Source organism: Cherax quadricarinatus, chromosome 8, assembly GCF_038502225.1.
Source record: "Cherax quadricarinatus isolate ZL_2023a chromosome 8, ASM3850222v1, whole genome shotgun sequence".
Taxonomy (NCBI): Eukaryota; Metazoa; Arthropoda; class Malacostraca; order Decapoda; family Parastacidae; genus Cherax; species Cherax quadricarinatus.
The window spans coordinates 10,268,032-10,287,955 of record NC_091299.1 but is presented as its reverse complement, the minus strand read 5'-3'; the positions used below and the strand labels follow the sequence as shown (position 1 = coordinate 10,287,955).

The 19,924-nt window shown below is 40.7% G+C and overlaps 1 protein-coding gene across 1 annotated transcript in view; it reads right to left on the bottom strand.

Annotated features, from left to right (window-relative positions):
- LOC138852432 (uncharacterized) overlaps positions 1-19,924 on the bottom strand; it is a 41,769-nt gene that overhangs the window by 17,248 nt on the left and 4,597 nt on the right. The window lies entirely within an intron of this gene.

The window sequence follows — 19,924 nt, the reverse complement described above, 5'->3', positions numbered from 1 at the left end:
AGGAAATGGAAGGCATGGATGAGACTGGAGGAAGGGATTACATAGTAGGTACACTTCAATCTGGGGAACATAAAGTAGTCACTGCAGTGATGTATAATCCACAGAACTGCAGGAGGCCAAGAGAGGAATATGAAGAGAGCAACAGAGCAATGGTGGACACACTGGTTGAGGTGGCATGAAGAGTTCACTCAAGCAGAGCAAAGTTACTGGTTATGGGCGATTTCAACTACAGGAAGATCGACTGGGAAAACATGGAGCCACACGGGGTTCCCGAAACATGGAAAGCCAAGATGATGGATGTGATACTGGAAAACCTCATGCATCAACATGTTAAGGACACTACCAGAGAGAGAGGGGAGGATGAACCAGCAAGACTGGACCTTGTGTTCACCCTGAGCAGTTCAGACATTGAAGACATCACATATGAGAGGCTCCTTGGAGCACCGTGAGTGCCGCCCCTCAGCCCCTCATGTGAATCACTTGTTATTCACTATTACAGCTGACCCTTGCATGTTTTGAACCTGCTCACCCTCTAGGAATCATCTTGAGAGTCAGTCGAAGAACAGGGAGTGGAGACACAGGTCAGGCTTGGCGCTTCTCATATATTCTGTGTTAAAAACTTCATTAATGCCTAAATTAGTGTTATTACCCAATCCACATTATGGAATCCAGCGGGACACAAAGACTGCACACCTCGCTTAAGGGGAAAGATCTTGGGGTGAGTATACCACCGAGCACATCTCCAGAAGCACACATCAACCAGATAACTGCTGCCGCATATGGGCACCTGGCAAACCTGAGAATAGCGTTCCAATACTTTAGTAAGGAATCGTTCAAGAAACTGTACACCGTGTACGTCAGGCCAATACTGGAGTATGCAGCACCTGTTTGAAACCCACACTTGATTAAGCATGTCAAGAAATTAGAGAAAGTGCAAAGGTTTGCAACAAGGTTAGTTCCAGAGCTAAGGGGAATGTCCTACGAAGAAAGATTAAGGGAAATCGGCATGACGACACTGGAGGACAGGAGGGTAATGGGAGACATGATAACAACATACAAAATACTGGGTGGAATAGAAAAGGTGGACAGAGACAGGATGTTCCAGAAGGGACACAGAAACAAGGGGTCACAATTGGAAGTTGAAGACCCAGATGAGTTAAAGGGATGTTAGGAAGTATTTCTTCAGTCACAGAGTAGACAGGAAGTGGAATAGCCTAGCAAGTGAGGTAGTGGAGGCAGGACCCATACATAGCTTTAAGATAAGGTATGATAAAGCTCATGGAGCAAGGAGAGAGAGGGCCTAGGAGCACTACGTGAAGAGGCGGGGACAGAAGCCGAGTCTTGACCCCTGCAACCACAATTAGGTGAGTACACTGATGCACAATAAGGGATAACACAATAAGTGTCAGGGACCCAAGACTATTCAATTGCCTCCCAGTATATATAAGGAGGATTATCAATAGACCCCTGGCTGTCTTCAAGATGATGCTGGACAGGCACCTAAAGTCAGTGCCTGATCAGACGGGCTGTGGTTCATACGTCAGTCTACCTGTGGCCAGCAGTAACAGCTTGATCAGGCCCTAATCCACCACGAGGCCTCGTAACAGACTGGGACGCAGGGGCACTGACCCCTGAAACCCTCTCCAGGTATACAATACAGGTGGCCCTCCACATTCGCGAGTTTCGCTTTCACAAGCTTCGAACATTCGCGAATGCCAAGCCGCCCAATCACATTTATGCTTCCTGCCATGTCCCTACTACTCTCCCTCTTACCCCCTCAGCCTGCAGCCAGCCAACCAAACACAACCTCCCTGATACAACCTCTTGATCAGGGTGTGATAGCTACATTTAAAGCCTACTACACATGAAGGTCAATGCAAAGGCTCCATGCTGTGTTGGATGCAGATCCAGATACAAGTGTGACTCAATACTGGAAGAAATTCACCATTGCTGACTGCCTCTCAATAGTGCATGAGTGTCAAGGATTTGCACACTCAGACAGGGAAGGGTTGTTGGAGGGCTTTGTGGGCAGAGTGTGTGTGTGATTTTGTTGGATTTGGTCCTCAGGACAAGGTTAACAAAGCCATGAGGAAGACTGTGGAGTTAGCAAGGCTAGTTGGTGGTGAAGGGTTCGAGGACATGCAGGAGGGTGAGGTGAGAGAATTGGGCTTTAAATGATGAAGAGTTGTTGACTGTGCAGGCAGAGAATGAGGATGAAGAAGAGGAGAGTGTTGCTAAGGTCAATCAACCTCAAGCCATGACCCTTGAAAAACTAGGGCAAGCGATGAAACAGCACAGCTCAAACAATTTTTTTACAACAAACCCATCGATGTTGAGGGCTTTGAAGGTGATGAATGACATTGACAGGAGTATAATTCCCTACAAAACTCTGTAGATATGAAGAGGAAACAGTCTCAGTTGTCCATCACAATGTTCTTTACAAGGAAGCCTGCCACTACTCCCCTTGCTAACTCTGACTCTAGTGATGTCGATGATTCACCACCTATTATCGGCAGTGACACTGGCAGTGAAGAGTTAGAATCCACACGTTAGACTCATCATGTCATTCAGTTACACTCCATATAATCAGCTCCATTCAAATGTCATCAGTAACTGGATGGCTAACTATCATCACCATCATCATCGTCATTATCATCACAAGTCATCAGAGTTCGTCTGCCTAATCTTACAGGTGGTGAGTGTTTTGTTTGTTCATTATTTGTTATTAGACCATAACATGTATGTGTTTTACGATGTTTTCATGTGTTTTATGATTGTTCATGGTTCAATAGGTTAAGGAAGCATTATTGTTAGGCTAAGAAAATACAGGTACCATCCGACTTACGGCCGAGCTTGGTTCCCAGCAACCGGTCGTAAGTCGAAATGGACGTAAGTCGAACCTTACTACTGAATATCAACATCACATTTTTTGTAATGACTTTATTTTGTTTTATTTTGGTATTTAATATTTTACTTTACTTTTTATGCTGTTAGTACTGTATTTTATACTGTAAGGTTTAGAATAAACACTGTGTACAACACAAACAGTTGTTTATTTCCCAGAAATTTGGCATATAAAACACGGTCGTAAGTCGAGTGGTCATATATCAAGCAAGTCGTAAATCAGATGGTAGGTGTACTATTATTATATTTCCCTACAATATATTTGTGCACCAAACATATGCGAATTTTCAACATTACCGAGGTTCTTGATCCCCTAACCCTCGCGAACCTGAAGGGCCACCTGTACTATGCTACAAAATACTATGCTACACAATACTATGCTACACAATACTATGCTACACAATACTATGCTACAAAATACCATACTACAGAGTACTATACTACACAGTACAGGTTGGCCATCACTAATCTGGCATCATTGGGACCTGTAGTGTGCTGGATTAGTGAGTTTGCCGGATTATGGAATGGTTAGGTAAGAATACACTTAATTAACCTCTCTCTGATACATCTTCCTCATTTTCATCACTGCTTTCTCCTCCACTGGCTTCCTGCTGTGGATATACAACTATCTGGACAATTTCTGAGTCAGTATAATGATGAAATTTGAGTCAGAATAATGATTGGAATCAGTATAATGATGAAATCTGAAATTATGCTAGTCGAAATTGGTGCTGGATTAATGATGGAACAGGATAACTGATTGCTGGATTAGTGACGGCCAACCTGTACTATAATACACATACTTTGAGGGTGTCATCCATCGATGACATTGCAAGACTAAGCAAACATCAACCAAATCTTTAAATGGGCCACAGAAAACAACACATAGTTCAATGAAAAGAAATTTCAATTAATTCGATATGGAAAACTAGAGGAAATTAAAAGTGTATTGGAGTATAAAACAAATTTCAATCATACAAAAGAGTGAATAACAAGTGTGAAGGACCTGGGAGTGATAATGACAAACAATCTCACTTTCAAACATCACAACAATGTATCTACTACATTTGCAAGGAAAATGATATGATGGATAATGAGAACCTTCAAAACTAGAGATGCCAAGCCCATGATGATTCTCTGCAGATCGCTTTTTCTCTCTGCACTGGAATACTGATACACACTAACGTCCTCTTTCAAAGTAGGAGAAATTGCAGACCTGGAGAATGTACAGAGAACTTTCACAGCATGTATAAGTACAATAAATCACCTAAATTAATGGGAACATTTGAAATTCCTTCATGTGTACTCCCTGGTATGCAGGTGAGAAAGTTACATCATAATATACACTTGGAAAATCCTAGGACTAGTCTCAAATTTGCACATGAAAATAACTCCTCACTAACAGAACACAGAGAGTAGTAGTCAACAGAGTAAAGTCCGAGGCAGCTACGGTGAAAAGCTCTGTTCCACAAGGCACAGTACTAGCTCCCATCTTGTTCCTCATTCTCATATCTGACATAGACAAGGATGTCAGCCACAGCACCGTGTCTTCCTTTGCAGATGACACCCGAATCTGCATGACAGTGTCTTCCATTGCAGACACTGCAAGGCTCCAGGCGGACATCAACCAAATCTTTCAGTGGGCTGCAGAAAACAATATGAAGTTCAACGATGAGAAATTTCAATTACTCAGATATGGTAAACACGAGGAAATTAAATCTTCATCAGAGTACAAAACAAATTCTGGCCACAAAATAGAGTGAAACACCAACGTCAAAGACCTGGGAGTGATCATGTCGGAGGATCTCACCTTCAAGGACCATAACATTGTATCAATCGCATCTGCTAGAAAAATGACAGGATGGATAATGAGAACCTACAAAACTAGGGAGGCCAAGCCCATGATGACACTCTTCAGGTCACTTGTTCTATCTAGGCTGGAATATTGCTGCACACTAACAGCACCTTTCAAGGCAGGTGAAATTGCTGACCTAGAAAATGTACAGAGAACCTTCACGGCGCGCATAACGGAGATAAAACACCTCAATTACTGGGAGCGCTTGAGGTTCCTAAACCTGTATTCCCTGGAACGCAGGCGGGAGAGATACATGATTATATACACCTGTAAAATCCTAGAGGGACTAGTAATGAACTTGCACACGAAAATCACTCACTACGAAAGCAAAAGACTTGGAAGACGATGCAACATCCCCCCAATGAAAAGCAGGGGTATCACTAGCACGTTAAGAGACCATACAATAAGTGTCAGGGGCCCGAGACTGTTCAACTGCCTCCCAGCATACATGAGGGGGATTACCAACGGAACCCTGGCAGTCTTCAAGCTGGCACTGGACAAGCACCTAAAGTCGGTTCCTGACCAGCCGGGCTGTGGCTTGTACGTTGGTTTGCGTGCAGCCAGCAGTAACAGCCTGGTTGATCAGGCTCTGATCCACCAGGAGGCCTGGTCACAGACCGGGCCGCGGGGGCGTTGACCCCCGGAACTCTCTCCAGGTAAACTCCAGGTAAACTCCTACAAAAGCAAAATACTGGGAAGGAGATGCAACATCCCCCAATGAAAAGCTAAGAGACTACACAATAAGCATCAGGGGCCCAAGACTGTAAAACTGTCTCCCAGCATACATAAGGGACATTACCAATAAACCAATGGCTGTCTTCAAGAATGCGCTGGACAGGCATCTGAAGTCAGTACCTGATCAGCGGAGCTGTGATTCATACATCAGTGTGCATGCAGCCAACAGTAACAACCTAGTTGATCAGCCTCTGATCCACTACAAGGCCTGGTCACAGAACAGGAAGCAGAGGCATTCATCCCCGAAACACTCTCCAGGTATACACAACACTATACTATACTACACTACACAATACCGTTCTATACCACACTACAGAATACTATACCATACTATACTACAGAATACTATACTACACAATACTATACTACATAATACTATAATACAAAATGCTATACTACACAATACTATACTACACAGTTCTATACTACACAATACTATCCTACACTACACAATACTGTACTACACGACACCATACTACACAACACAGTACTATACTATACAATACTATACTACACAACACTACTACACAATACTACACTACACAATACCATACTACACAATACTACACTACTTAATACTATACTACACTACACAATACTACACTACACAATACTATACTACACAATACTATACTACACTACACAATACTATACTACACAATACTACACTACACAATACTATACTACACAACACAATACCATACTACACAATACTACACTACACAATACTATACTACACAACACAATACCATACTACACAATACTACACTACACAATACTATACTACACAATACTATACACAAATAACCCACACACAGAAGAGAGGAGCTTAGGACGTTTCGTTCCAACTTGAACCATTTACAAAGTCATACAAACGAAAAGGAGAGGATTTAGGAGTTCTGGTTAGCAGTAATCTGAAACCAAGACAACAGTGCATAAGTGTTCACAATAAAGCTAATAGAATCCTTGGCTTTATATCAAGAAGCATAAATAATAGGAGTCCTCAGGTTGTTCTTCAACTCTATACATCCTTGGTTAGGCCTCATTTAGATTATGCTGCACAGTTTTGGTCACCGTATTACAGAATGGATATAAATTCTCTGGAAAATGTACAAAGTAGGATGACAAAGTTGATCCCATGTATCAGAAACCTTCCCTATGAGGATAGACTAAGGGCCCTGAATCTGCACTCTCTAGAAAGACGTAGAATTAGGGAGGATATGATTGAGGTGTATAAATGGAAGACAGGAATAAATAAAGGGGATGTAAATAGTGTGCTGAAAATATCTAGCCTAGACAGGACTCGCAGCAATGGTTTTAAGTTAGAAAAATTCAGATTCAGGAAGGATATAGGAAAGTACTGGTTTGGTAATAGAGTTGTGGATGAGTGGAACAAACTCCCAAGTACAGTTATAGAAGCCAGAACGTTGTGTAGCTTTAAAAATAGGTTGGATAAATACATGAGTGGGTGTGGGAGGGTGTGAGTTGGACCTGATTAGCTTGTGCTACCTGGACGGTTGCCGTGTTCCTCCCTTAAGTCAAGGTGACCTGACCTGACTAGGTTGGGTTCATTGGCTTAAGCCGGTAGGAGACTTGGACCTGCCTCGCATGGGCCAGTAGGCCTGCTGCAGTGTTCCTTCGTTCTTATGTTCTTATATAAAGGCAGGTGGTGGGGGTGGTGGGGGTGGTGGGGGTGGTGGGGGTGGTGGGGGTGGTGGGGGTGGTGGGGGTGGTGGGGGTGGTGGGGGTGGTGGGGGTGGGGGGGGGTGGCGGTGGCGGCGGCGGCGGCGGCAGTAGTAGTAGGTGGTGGTGGTGGGGAAGGTAATAAGGAGGAGGAGGAGCCAGTCAAATACAAAGAAAGAGGAGCACTGCAAGGGAGCTAGGTGCCCACAAAGGGTAAGGGCAAGAACACAGAGAGGGGAATAATAAATAAATAATGAAGGAGCAAATACACAAGGCAGGAGAAAGACAACCCAAAGGAGAAAAAGGAAAGAGGAAATGGGAAAAGAGAGAAGAAAAAGGAGGAATCAGGTTAAGTCAAGGGTGTTCTGAAGTTCGGAGCATTTAACAATGTAGTGGGAAAGGAAGGCATCTACAGAGACGAAGCCAGGACTAAGTTTCATACAAGGAAAGCTGGGTATTAGGGAGGATTCAACCAGATGGCGACTGTTGAAGTTGGAAGTAGGGAAGACAGTTTTAGCAGAACACCAGTCAATAGGATGGCTGTGATCTCTGACATGACAGAAAAGAGCATTGTTAATGTCTGCAAGCCTAACACTGCTTTTGTGCTCCCTAAGTCTGTCTGAAAGAAATCAGCCAGTTTCTCCAAAGTACTGAAGATGTCAGGAGAAACAAGAAATATAGTAGACACCAGGAGCATCTGTAGAGGGAGGAGAGGTATGAATGAGATTAGTGCGAAGGGTGTTAGTCTGGCGAAAAGTAAGTTTGATGTCTAAGGAATGGAGAGAGTTGTTGAGACTAGAAAGACCAGAAATGTAGGGAAGGCAGAGGACAGAAGAGTTCCCAGGAGTAGAGAGTTTGGAAGAGAAGAAATTACGTTTGGCATGTGAGAAGGCAGAGTCTATGAAATGGGAAGGGTAGCCAAGATGGTGAATATGAATTATGAAGAGTGGAAATTTCTGATTGAAGGAACTGAAGGTCACAAATGTGGAGAGCACGGAGAAAGAGGGAGATAAGAACACTTTTCTTAACAGAGGAAGCATGATAAGAAAAGTAGTGAATGTACATGGCACTGTGCATAGGCTTGCGGAAAACGGAAAAGGCAAAACCTGTATCTGAGTGGATTATTTGTGTATCATTCCAGTCATGGTATTGTGCCTTTTTTTTTTTACACAATACTATACTACACAATACTACACTACACAATAATATACTACACAATACTACACTACACAATACTACACTACACAATACTACACTACACAATACTACACTACACAACACTACACTACACAATACTACACTACACAATACTACACTACATAATACTACACTACATAATACTACACTACATAATACTACACTACACAATACTCTACCCACCACTCCACACTGCTCACCCTCTCACTACTTTAACTAAACATAAATAAATGGAGAAAATAACGGGGACAGTGAATATTACTATTCTACTCAAACACAGTTTATTATTACGTCTTTGTACCATAATATATTTGGGAACAGAACATTATTGTGGTTTAGATAAATGGGGTGGTACACATAAGCAGTGAGACAGGGAACACAATCAACTTGACCAAAATGAATGTAACTTACAATATAGCACAGAGGACAGTTCACTACAGGAACTAAGCCACAGGTCCCAAGACCTACACAGCACGAGTACTGCGCCAAGCCAGTACTCTGCCCAATGCCTCCAACAGTCTCGTCCAGAGACTTCAGCAGCCTTCTCCCGAGCCCTGCACCCCAGCAGCAGCTCCTCTCGAAATGTCTCTGCTCAGAGCTCTGCACCCAGGCCAGAGCTCTGCCCGAATCTTCTGCTCAGGAGCTCTGCGCCCCAGCAGCAGCTCCGCTCCAATCTCATGATCATGCTCTTCCTTGGGCTTTTATGGTGGTCCAAGCACCCTCCACAACCACGTGTACGACCTGACGCCTAGGTCTGAGGCGTCAAGAACAAAAGACCTCAGACGTGGGCGTGGCTACAGACGTTTGCCAAGGCAAGGTGTGACCATATAATTGGTTAAATTAGGTCTCCCCAGAGACCTCACAAGCCCAGCTGGACTACATCACACACTACACAATACCATACTACACAATACAATACTATTACACAATACTACACTACACAATACCAAGCTACACATTACAGTGGTACCTCGGGATGCAAACAGCTCAAAACTTGAATAATTATGTAAGTGTATTATTGTAAGTACTTTTGTAAGTGTATTTATTCCTAATGGGAACAAATTCGTTCGTTATCAGCACTCAGTCTTCTCGAACGAATTAAGTTCATATCCCAAGGTATCACTGTACTATACTACACAACACAAGACTATACTACACAAGACTATACTACACAAGACTATACTACACAATACTACACTACACAATACTATGCGCAACACAATACTATACTACACAATATTATACTCCAAAATACTATACTACACAATACTACACTATGCAATACCATACTACACAATACTATACTACTACACAATACTACATTACACAGTACTATACTACACAATACTATACTACAGAATACTATACTACACAATACTATACTACATAATACTATAATACAAAATGCTATACAACACAATACTATACTACACAATACTATACTACTACACAATACTACATTACACAGTACTATACTACACAATACTATACTACAGAATACTATACTACACAATACTATACTACATAATACTATAATACAAAATGCTATACAACACAATACTATACTACACAGTTCTATACTACACAATACTATCCTACACAACACAATACTGTACTACATGACACCGTACTACACAACACAATACTATACTATACAATACTATACTACACAATAGTACACTACACAATACCATACTATACAATACGTACTACACTACACAATACTATACTACACTACACAATACCATACTACACAATACTACACTACACAATACTACACTATACAATACTATACTACACAATAGTACACTACACAATACCATACTACACAATACTACACTACACAATACTATACTACACTACACAATACCATACTACACAATACTACACTACACAATACTACACTATACAATACTATACTACACAATACTACACTATACAATACTATACTACACAATAGTACACTACACAATACCATACTACACAATACTACACTACACAATACTATACTACACTACACAATACCATACTACACAATACTACACTACACAATACTACACAATACTACACTACACAATACTATACTACACAATACTACACTACACAGTACACTACACTAGACAATACCATACTACACAATACTACACTACACAATACTATACTACACAATACTATACACAAATAACCCACACACAGAAGAGAGGAGCTTAGGATGTTTCAGTCCAACTTGGACCATTTACAAAGTCATACAAACGAAAAGGAGAGGAGGGGTATATAAAGGCAGGTGGTGGTGGTGGAAGTAGTAGTAATAGTAGTTAGTAGTAGTAATAGTAGTTAGTAGTAGTAGTTAGTAGTAGTAGGTAGTAGTAGTAGGTAGTAGTAGTAGGTAGTAGTAGTAGGTGGTAGTAGTAGTAGGTGGTAGTAGTAGGTGGTAGTAGTAGTAGGTGGGGGGGGGGGGAAGGTAATAAGGAGCAGCAGCAGCCAGTCAAATACTAAGAAAGAGGAGCACTGCAAGGGAGCTAGGTGCCCACAAAGGGTAAGAGCAAGAACACAGAGAGGGGAATAATAAATAAATAATGAAGGAGCAAATACACAAGGCAGGAGAAAGACAACCCAAAGGAGAAAAAGGAAAGAGGAAAGGGGAAAAGAGAGAAGAAAAAGGAGGAATCAGGTTAAGTCAAGGGTGTTCTGAAGTTTGGAGCATTTAACCCTTTGAGGGTCGACAGGCCCTCTCAGAAACTCGTTCTCAGGGTCGGCCAAATTTAAAAAAAAAAAAAAAAATTCTTATGAAAAGATAGAGAATCTTTTCCCGATCATAATGACACCAAAATTATGAGATTTGATGGAAAACTTACGGAATTATGCTCTCGCGAAGTTAGCGGTCTCGGCGATGTTTACGCATCGGCGATTTTGCCCAATTTGAGCCCCATTTTCGGCCAATTCCTCTGTACTAGTCGACAAAAAAACATGAATATTTCGCTAGAACTACATTTTTTCTATTGAATGAGTGCAAGAAACCACCCATTTACCATTTTCAACTATCCAATACAGTGGTCAGAATTTAGCAATTTTGCCAATTTCACACAAATTTCAAAAAATGCCAATTTCCGAATAGGGTCCAGAACAAACAAGAAATACATTCCTGGCACTAAAATGACATTTCTTCTGTTCATTAGTCACGTCTCAAGGCCCCTCTTACATTCTTTTGGTTTCCACTTTGAATTTTTATTCTCACGAAAAATAGAAGATTTACTGTTATGCAGACTAATGCATTAGTGTAAAAAATGGTATAAATCATATTGGCGCACTTGCAAAAGAATGTTAGACTCACCAGTTGACGTGTATTGGACGTTTGGCATGATTTGTTTACTTTTGAACTTTGGTAAAAATCGAACATTTCTGCTAATTTGAGCTCAATTTCAAGGTACTTTTCATTGTAAAACCAGTGAAAATCATCTCAATTTCTGTGACATGCATTCCATTCTATAAAATGAGACCAAGAAAACTAGAATACAACAATAAATACCATACAAAAATGCAGTGCAAAGTCGCTGTTTTATGCCAAAAAAACGGTGAAAGTTTTTTTTTTCTCATTATGCACTGTGTGCTGCAGGATTTTTTTTATACTGTGCACACTGACCACATAGACCCATTCTTTCATATGGAGGCCTACCAGCCTTTTCCCGCGAGATTTGACGGCGCTAGAATTTATGCGTACTAGTACGTCAAAAACCCCTGCGCGTAAGACGTACTAGTACGTCCGAAACCCTCAAAGGGTTAACAATGTAGTGGGAAAGGAAGGCATCTACAGAGACGAAGCCAGGACTAAGATTCATACAAGGAAAGTTGGGTATTAGGGAGGATTCAACCAGATGGCGACTGTTGAAGTTGGAAGTAGGGAAGACAGTTTTAGCAGAACACCAGTCAATAGGATGGCTGTGATCTCTGACATGACAGAAAAGAGCATTGTTAATGTCTGCAAGCCTAACACTGCTTTTGTGCTCCCTAAGTCTGTCTGAAAGAGATCAGCCAGTTTCTCCAAAGTACTGAAGAGGACAGGAGAAACAAGAAATATAGTGGACACCAGGAGCATCTGTAGAAGGAGGAGAGGCATGAATGAGATTAGTGCGAAGAGTGTTAGTCTGGCGAAAAGTAAGTTTAATGTCTAAGGAATGGAGAGAGTTGCTGAGACTAGAAAGACCAGAAATGTAGGGAAGGCAGAGGACAGAAGAGTTCCCAGGAGTAGAGAGTTTCGAAGAGAAGAAATTACGTTTGGCATGTGAGAAGGCAGAGTCTATGAAATGGGAAGGGTAGCCAAGATGGTGAATATGAATTATGAAGAGTGGAAATTTCTGATTGAAGGAACTGAAGATCACAAATGTGGAGAGCACGGAGAAAGAGGGAGATAAGAACACTTTTCTTAACAGAGGAAGCATGATAAGAAAAGTAGTGAATGTACATGGCACTGTGCATAGGCTTGCGGTAAACGGAAAAGGCAAAACCTGTATCTGAGTGGATTATTTGTGTATCGTTCCAGTCACGGTATTGTGCCTTTTTTTTTTTACACAATACTATACTACACAATACTACACTACACAATAACATACTACACAATACTACACTACACAATACTACACTACACAATACTATACTACACAATACTACACTACACAATACTACACTACACAATACCATACTACACAGTACAATACTATTACACAATACTACACTACACAATACCAAGCTACACATTACAGTGGTACCTCGGGATACAAACAGCTCAAAACTTGAACAATTATGTAAGTGTATTATAGGTAGTAGGTTGGTAGACAGCAACCACCCAGGGAAGTACTACCGTCCTGCCAGATGACTGTGAAACAAAAACCTGTAATTGTTTTGCATGATGGTAGGATTGCTGGTTTCTTTTTCTGTCTCATAAACACGCTAAGATAACAGGGATATCTTGCTACTCCTACTAACACTTTGGTCACACTTCACAGACACGCACATGCATATATATATATACATACATCTAGGTTTTTTCTCCTTTTTCTAAATAGCTCTTGTTCTTTTTTATTTCTTCTATTGTCCATGGGGAAGTGGAAAAGAATCTTTCCTCCGTAAGCCATGCGTGTCGTATGAGGCGACTAAAATGCCGGGAGCAATGGGCTAGTAACCCCTTCTCCTGTATACAATTACTAAAAAAGAGAAGAAGAAAAACTTTATAAAACTGGGTTGCTTAAATGTGCGTGGATGTAGTGCGGATGACAAGAAACAGATGATTGCTGATGTTATGAATGAAAAGAAGTTGGATGTCCTGGCCCTAAGCGAAACAAAGCTGAAGGGGGTAGGAGAGTTTCAGTGGGGGGAAATAAATGGGATTAAATCTGGAGTATCTGAGAGAGTTAGAGCAAAGGAAGGGGTAGCAGTAATGTTAAATGATCAGTTATGGAAGGAGAAAAGAGAATATGAATGTGTAAATTCAAGAATTATGTGGATTAAAGTAAAGGTTGGATGCGAGAAGTGGGTCATAATAAGCGTGTATGCACCTGGAGAAGAGAGGAATGCAGAGGAGAGAGAGAGATTTTGGGAGATGTTAAGTGAATGTATAGGAGCCTTTGAACCAAGTGAGAGAGTAATTGTGGTAGGGGACTTGAATGCTAAAGTAGGAGAAACTTTTAGAGAGGGTGTGGTAGGTAAGTTTGGGGTGCCAGGTGTAAATGATAATGGGAGCCCTTTGATTGAACTTTGTATAGAAAGGGGTTTAGTTATAGGTAATACATATTTTAAGAAAAAGAGGATAAATAAGTATACACGATATGATGTAGGGCGAAATGACAGTAGTTTGTTGGATTATGTATTGGTAGATAAAAGACTGTTGAGTAGACTTCAGGATGTACATGTTTATAGAGGGGCCACAGATATATCAGATCACTTTCTAGTTGTAGCTACACTGAGAGTAAAAGGTAGATGGGATACAAGGAGAATAGAAGCATCAGGGAAGAGAGAGGTAAAGGTTTATAAACTAAAAGAGGAGGCAGTTAGGGTAAGATATAAACAGCTATTGGAGGATAGATGGGCTAATGAGAGCATAGGCAATGGGGTCGAAGAGGTATGGGGTAGGTTTAAAAATGTAGTGTTAGAGTGTTCAGCAGAAGTTTGTGGTTACAGGAAAGTGGGTGCAGGAGGGAAGAGGAGCGATTGGTGGAATGATGATGTAAAGAGAGTAGTAAGGGAGAAAAAGTTAGCATATGAGAAGTTTTTACAAAGTAGAAGTGATGCAAGGAGGGAAGAGTATATGGAGAAAAAGAGAGAGGTTAAGAGAGTGGTGAAGCAATGTAAAAAGAGAGCAAATGAGAGAGTGGGTGAGATGTTATCAACAAATTTTGTTGAAAATAAGAAAAAGTTTTGGAGTGAGATTAACAAGTTAAGAAAGCCTAGAGAACAAATGGATTTGTCAGTTAAAAATAGGAGAGGAGAGTTATTAAATGGAGAGTTAGAGGTATTGGGAAGATGGAAGGAATATTTTGAGGAATTGTTAAATGTTGATGAAGATAGGGAAGCTGTGATTTCGTGTATAGGGCAAGGAGGAATAACATCTTGTAGGAGTGAGGAAGAGCCAGTTGTGAGTGTGGGGGAAGTTCGTGAGGCAGTAGGTAAAATGAAAGGGGGTAAGGCAGCCGGGATTGATGGGATAAAGATAGAAATGTTAAAAGCAGGTGGGGATATAGTTTTGGAGTGGTTGGTGCAATTATTTAATAAATGTATGGAAGAGGGTAAGGTACCTAGGGATTGGCAGAGAGCATGCATAGTTCCTTTGTATAAAGGCAAAGGGGATAAAAGAGAGTGCAAAAATTATAGGGGGATAAGTCTGTTGAGTGTACCTGGTAAAGTGTATGGTAGAGTTATAATTGAAAGAATTAAGAGTAAGACGGAGAATAGGATAGCAGATGAACAAGGAGGCTTTAGGAAAGGTAGGGGGTGTGTGGACCAGGTGTTTACAGTGAAACATATAAGTGAACAGTATTTAGATAAGGCTAAAGAGGTCTTTGTGGCATTTATGGATTTGGAAAAGGCGTATGACAGGGTGGATAGGGGGGCAATGTGGCAGATGTTGCAAGTGTATGGTGTAGGAGGTAGGTTACTGAAAGCAGTGAAGAGTTTTTACGAGGATAGTGAGGCTCAAGTTAGAGTATGTAGGAAAGAGGGAAATTTTTTCCCAGTAAAAGTAGGCCTTAGACAAGGATGTGTGATGTCACCGTGGTTGTTTAATATATTTATAGATGGGGTTGTAAGAGAAGTAAATGCGAGGGTCTTGGCAAGAGGCGTGGAGTTAAAAGATAAAGAATCACACACAAAGTGGGAGTTGTCACAGCTGCTCTTTGCTGATGACACTGTGCTCTTGGGAGATTCTGAAGAGAAGTTGCAGAGATTGGTGGATGAATTTGGTAGGGTGTGCAAAAGAAGAAAATTAAAGGTGAATACAGGAAAGAGTAAGGTTATGAGGATAACAAAAAGATTAGGTGATGAAAGATTGAATATCAGATTGGAGGGAGAGAGTATGGAGGAGGTGAACGTATTCAGATATTTGGGAGTGGACGTGTCAGCGGATGGGTCTATGAAAGATGAGGTGAATCATAGAATTGATGAGGGAAAAAGAGTGAGTGGTGCACTTAGGAGTCTGTGGAGACAAAGAACTTTGTCCTTGGAGGCAAAGAGGGGAATGTATGAGAGTATAGTTTTACCAACGCTCTTATATGGGTGTGAAGCGTGGGTGATGAATGTTGCAGCGAGGAGAAGGCTGGAGGCAGTGGAGATGTCATGTCTGAGGGCAATGTGTGGTGTGAATATAATGCAGAGAATTCGTAGTTTGGAAGTTAGGAGGAGGTGCGGGATTACCAAAACTGTTGTCCAGAGGGCTGAGGAAGGGTTGTTGAGGTGGTTCGGACATGTAGAGAGAATGGAGCGAAACAGAATGACTTCAAGAGTGTATCAGTCTGTAGTGGAAGGAAGGCGGGGTAGGGGTCGGCCTAGGAAGGGTTGGAGGGAGGGGGTAAAGGAGGTTTTGTGTGCGAGGGGCTTGGACTTCCAGCAGGCATGCTTGAGCGTGTTTGATAGGAGTGAATGGAGACAAATGGTTTTTAATACTTGACGTGCTGTTGGAGTGTGAGCAAAGTAACATTTATGAAGGGATTCAGGGAAACCGGCAGGCCGGACTTGAGTCCTGGAGATGGGAAGTACAGTGCCTGCACTCTGAAGGAGGGGTGTTAATGTTGCAGTTTAAAAACTGTAGTGTAAAGCACCCTTCTGGCAAGACAGTGATGGAGTGAATGATGGTGAAAGTTTTTCTTTTTCGGGCCACCCTGCCTTGGTGGGAATCGGCCGGTGTGATAATAAAAAAAAAATAATAAATATTATAGTAAGTACTTTTGTAAGTGTATTTATTCCTTATGGGAACAAATTCATTCATTATCAGCACTCAGTCTTCTGGAATGAATTAAGTTCATATCCCAAGGTATCACTGTACTATACTACACAATACTATACTACACAACACTACACAAGACTATACTACACAAGACTATACTACACAATACTACACTACACAATACTATGCAACACAATACTATACTACACAATATTATACTCCAAAATACTATACTACACAATACTATACTACACAATACTACACTACACAATACCATACTACACAATACTATACTACTACACAATACTACACTACACAGTACTATAATACACAATACTATACTACACAATACTATACTACACAATACTACACTACGCAATACTATACATATTACAAAATACCATACTAAACATTACCATACTACACAATACTACACTAAACAATACTTTACTACACAATACTATACTACACTACACAAAACTGTATTACACAATATTATACTACACAATATTACAGTACATAATACTATACTACAAAACACTATACTACACAATACTATACTACACAATACTATACTACACAATATTACACTACACAATATTACATAGTACACAATACTATACTAAACAATACCATACTACACAATACCACACTACACAGTACTATACTACACAATACTACACCACACAATACTACACTACACAATACTATTCTACTACACAATACTACACTACAGTGTACTATAAAACACAATACTACACTACAGTGTACTATAAAACACAATACTACACTACACAATACTATACTACACAATACTACACTAAACAATACTATACTACACAATACTACACTACACAATACTACATAATACTACACTACACAATATTATACATACTACACAATACCATACTAACAATACCATACTACACAATACCACACTACACAGTACTATACTACACAATACTATACTACACAATACTATACTACACTATACTATACTAGGTCACTCCTGTCTTTCCAAACTACTGGACCACTATGACAAGGTCCTGGATGCACTAGAAGACAAACAGAATGCAGATGTAATATACAAAGACTTTGCAAAAGCCTTTGACAACTGTGACCATGGTGTAATAGCGCACAAAATGAGTGATAAAGGAATAACAGGAAAAGTCAGTAGATGGATCTATAATTTCCTAATGAATAGAACACAAAGAGTAGTAGTCAACAGAGTAAATTCTGAGGCAGCTTCAGTGAAAAGCTCTGTTCCACAAGTCACAGTACTTGCCCCCATCTTGTTCCTCATCCTCATATCAGACATAGACAGAGATATAAGCCACAGCGCTGTGTCTTCCTTTGCAGATGACACCCGAATTTGCATGAGTGTCCCCCAATGAAGACACTGCAAGGCTCCAGGCAAACATCAACCAAGTCTTTAATTGGGCTGCAGAAAACAATATGAATTTCAATGATGAGGAATTTCAATTACTCCGATATGGAAAACATGAGGAAATTAAAACTATATCGGAGTATAAATCAAATTCCAACCACACAACAGAGCAAAAAACTAATGTCAAAGACCTGAGGGTGATCATGTCAGAGGAACTCACCTTCAAGGACCATAACAGTGTATCAATCACATCTGCTAGAAAAATGACAGGATGGATAATGAGAACCTTCAAAACCAGGGATGCCAAGCCCATGATGACACTCTTCAGGTCGCTTGTTCTATCTAGGCTGGAATATTGCTACACACTAACAGCACCTTTCAAGGCAGGTGAAATTGTACAGAGAACCTTCGTGGCACGCATAACTGCGATAAACCACCTCAATTACGGAGAACACTTGAAGTTCCTAAACCTGTACTCTCCAGAATGCAGGAGGGAGAGATACATGATTATATACACCTGGAAAATCCTAAAGAGACTAGTACCAAACTAGCACACGAAAATCACTCCCTATGAAGGCAACAGACTGCAGACAGTTCAACATACCCCAATGAAAAGCAGGTGTGCCACTAGCACTGTAAGAGACAACACAATAAGTGTCAGGGGCCCAAGACTGTTCAACTGCCTCCCAGAATACATCAGGGGGATTACCAATAGACCCCTGGCTCTCTTTAAGCAGACACTGGACAGGAACCTAAAGTCAGTACCTGACCAGCCGGGCTGTGGTTCGTACATTGGATTACGTGCGGCCAGCAGTAACAGCCTGGTTGATCAGGCCCTGATCCACCATGAGGCTTGGTCACAGACTGGGCCGCAGAGGCACTGACCCTTGGAACTCTCTCCAGGAATACTCCAGGTATACACAATACTACACTACACAATACTACACTACACAATACCATAATACACAATACAATACTACTACACAATACTACACTTCACAATACCATGCTACATATTACTATACTACACAATACTATACTACACAATACTATACTACACAATACTACACTACACAAGCCTATACTACACAATACTACAATACACAATACTACACTACACAATACTACATCAACAATACTATGCTACACAATACTGCACTACACAATGCCATACTACACAATACTAGACTACTACACAATACTATACTACACAATACTATACTACACCACACAATAATATACTACACAATACTACATTATTCTATACAGCTATGAAGTATTCTTTTCCATTCCATACACATTCATCCACTTATCCAACTTATATAATACACATTCTCTTATCTACCATTCACACACTCACCTACATACCTACCTTACACATGTTCATCTGCACACCTACCCTACAAATACTCACCTACATACCTATCTTACACATACTGATCTGCATACCTACATTACATATACTCACCTGCACACCTACCTTACACATACTCATCTGCATACCTTCCTTACAAATACTCACCTACATACCTTCCTTACACCTACACCTACATACCTAATTTACACCTACATACCTACCTTACACATACTCATCTGCATACCTTCCTCACACAATACCTACTTTATACATACTCCTGTTCCTACCTACCTTATAAATAATCATCTACATACCTTCCTTATATATTCTCATCTACATCCCTACTTTATATACATACTACTCCTACTGCCTACCTTA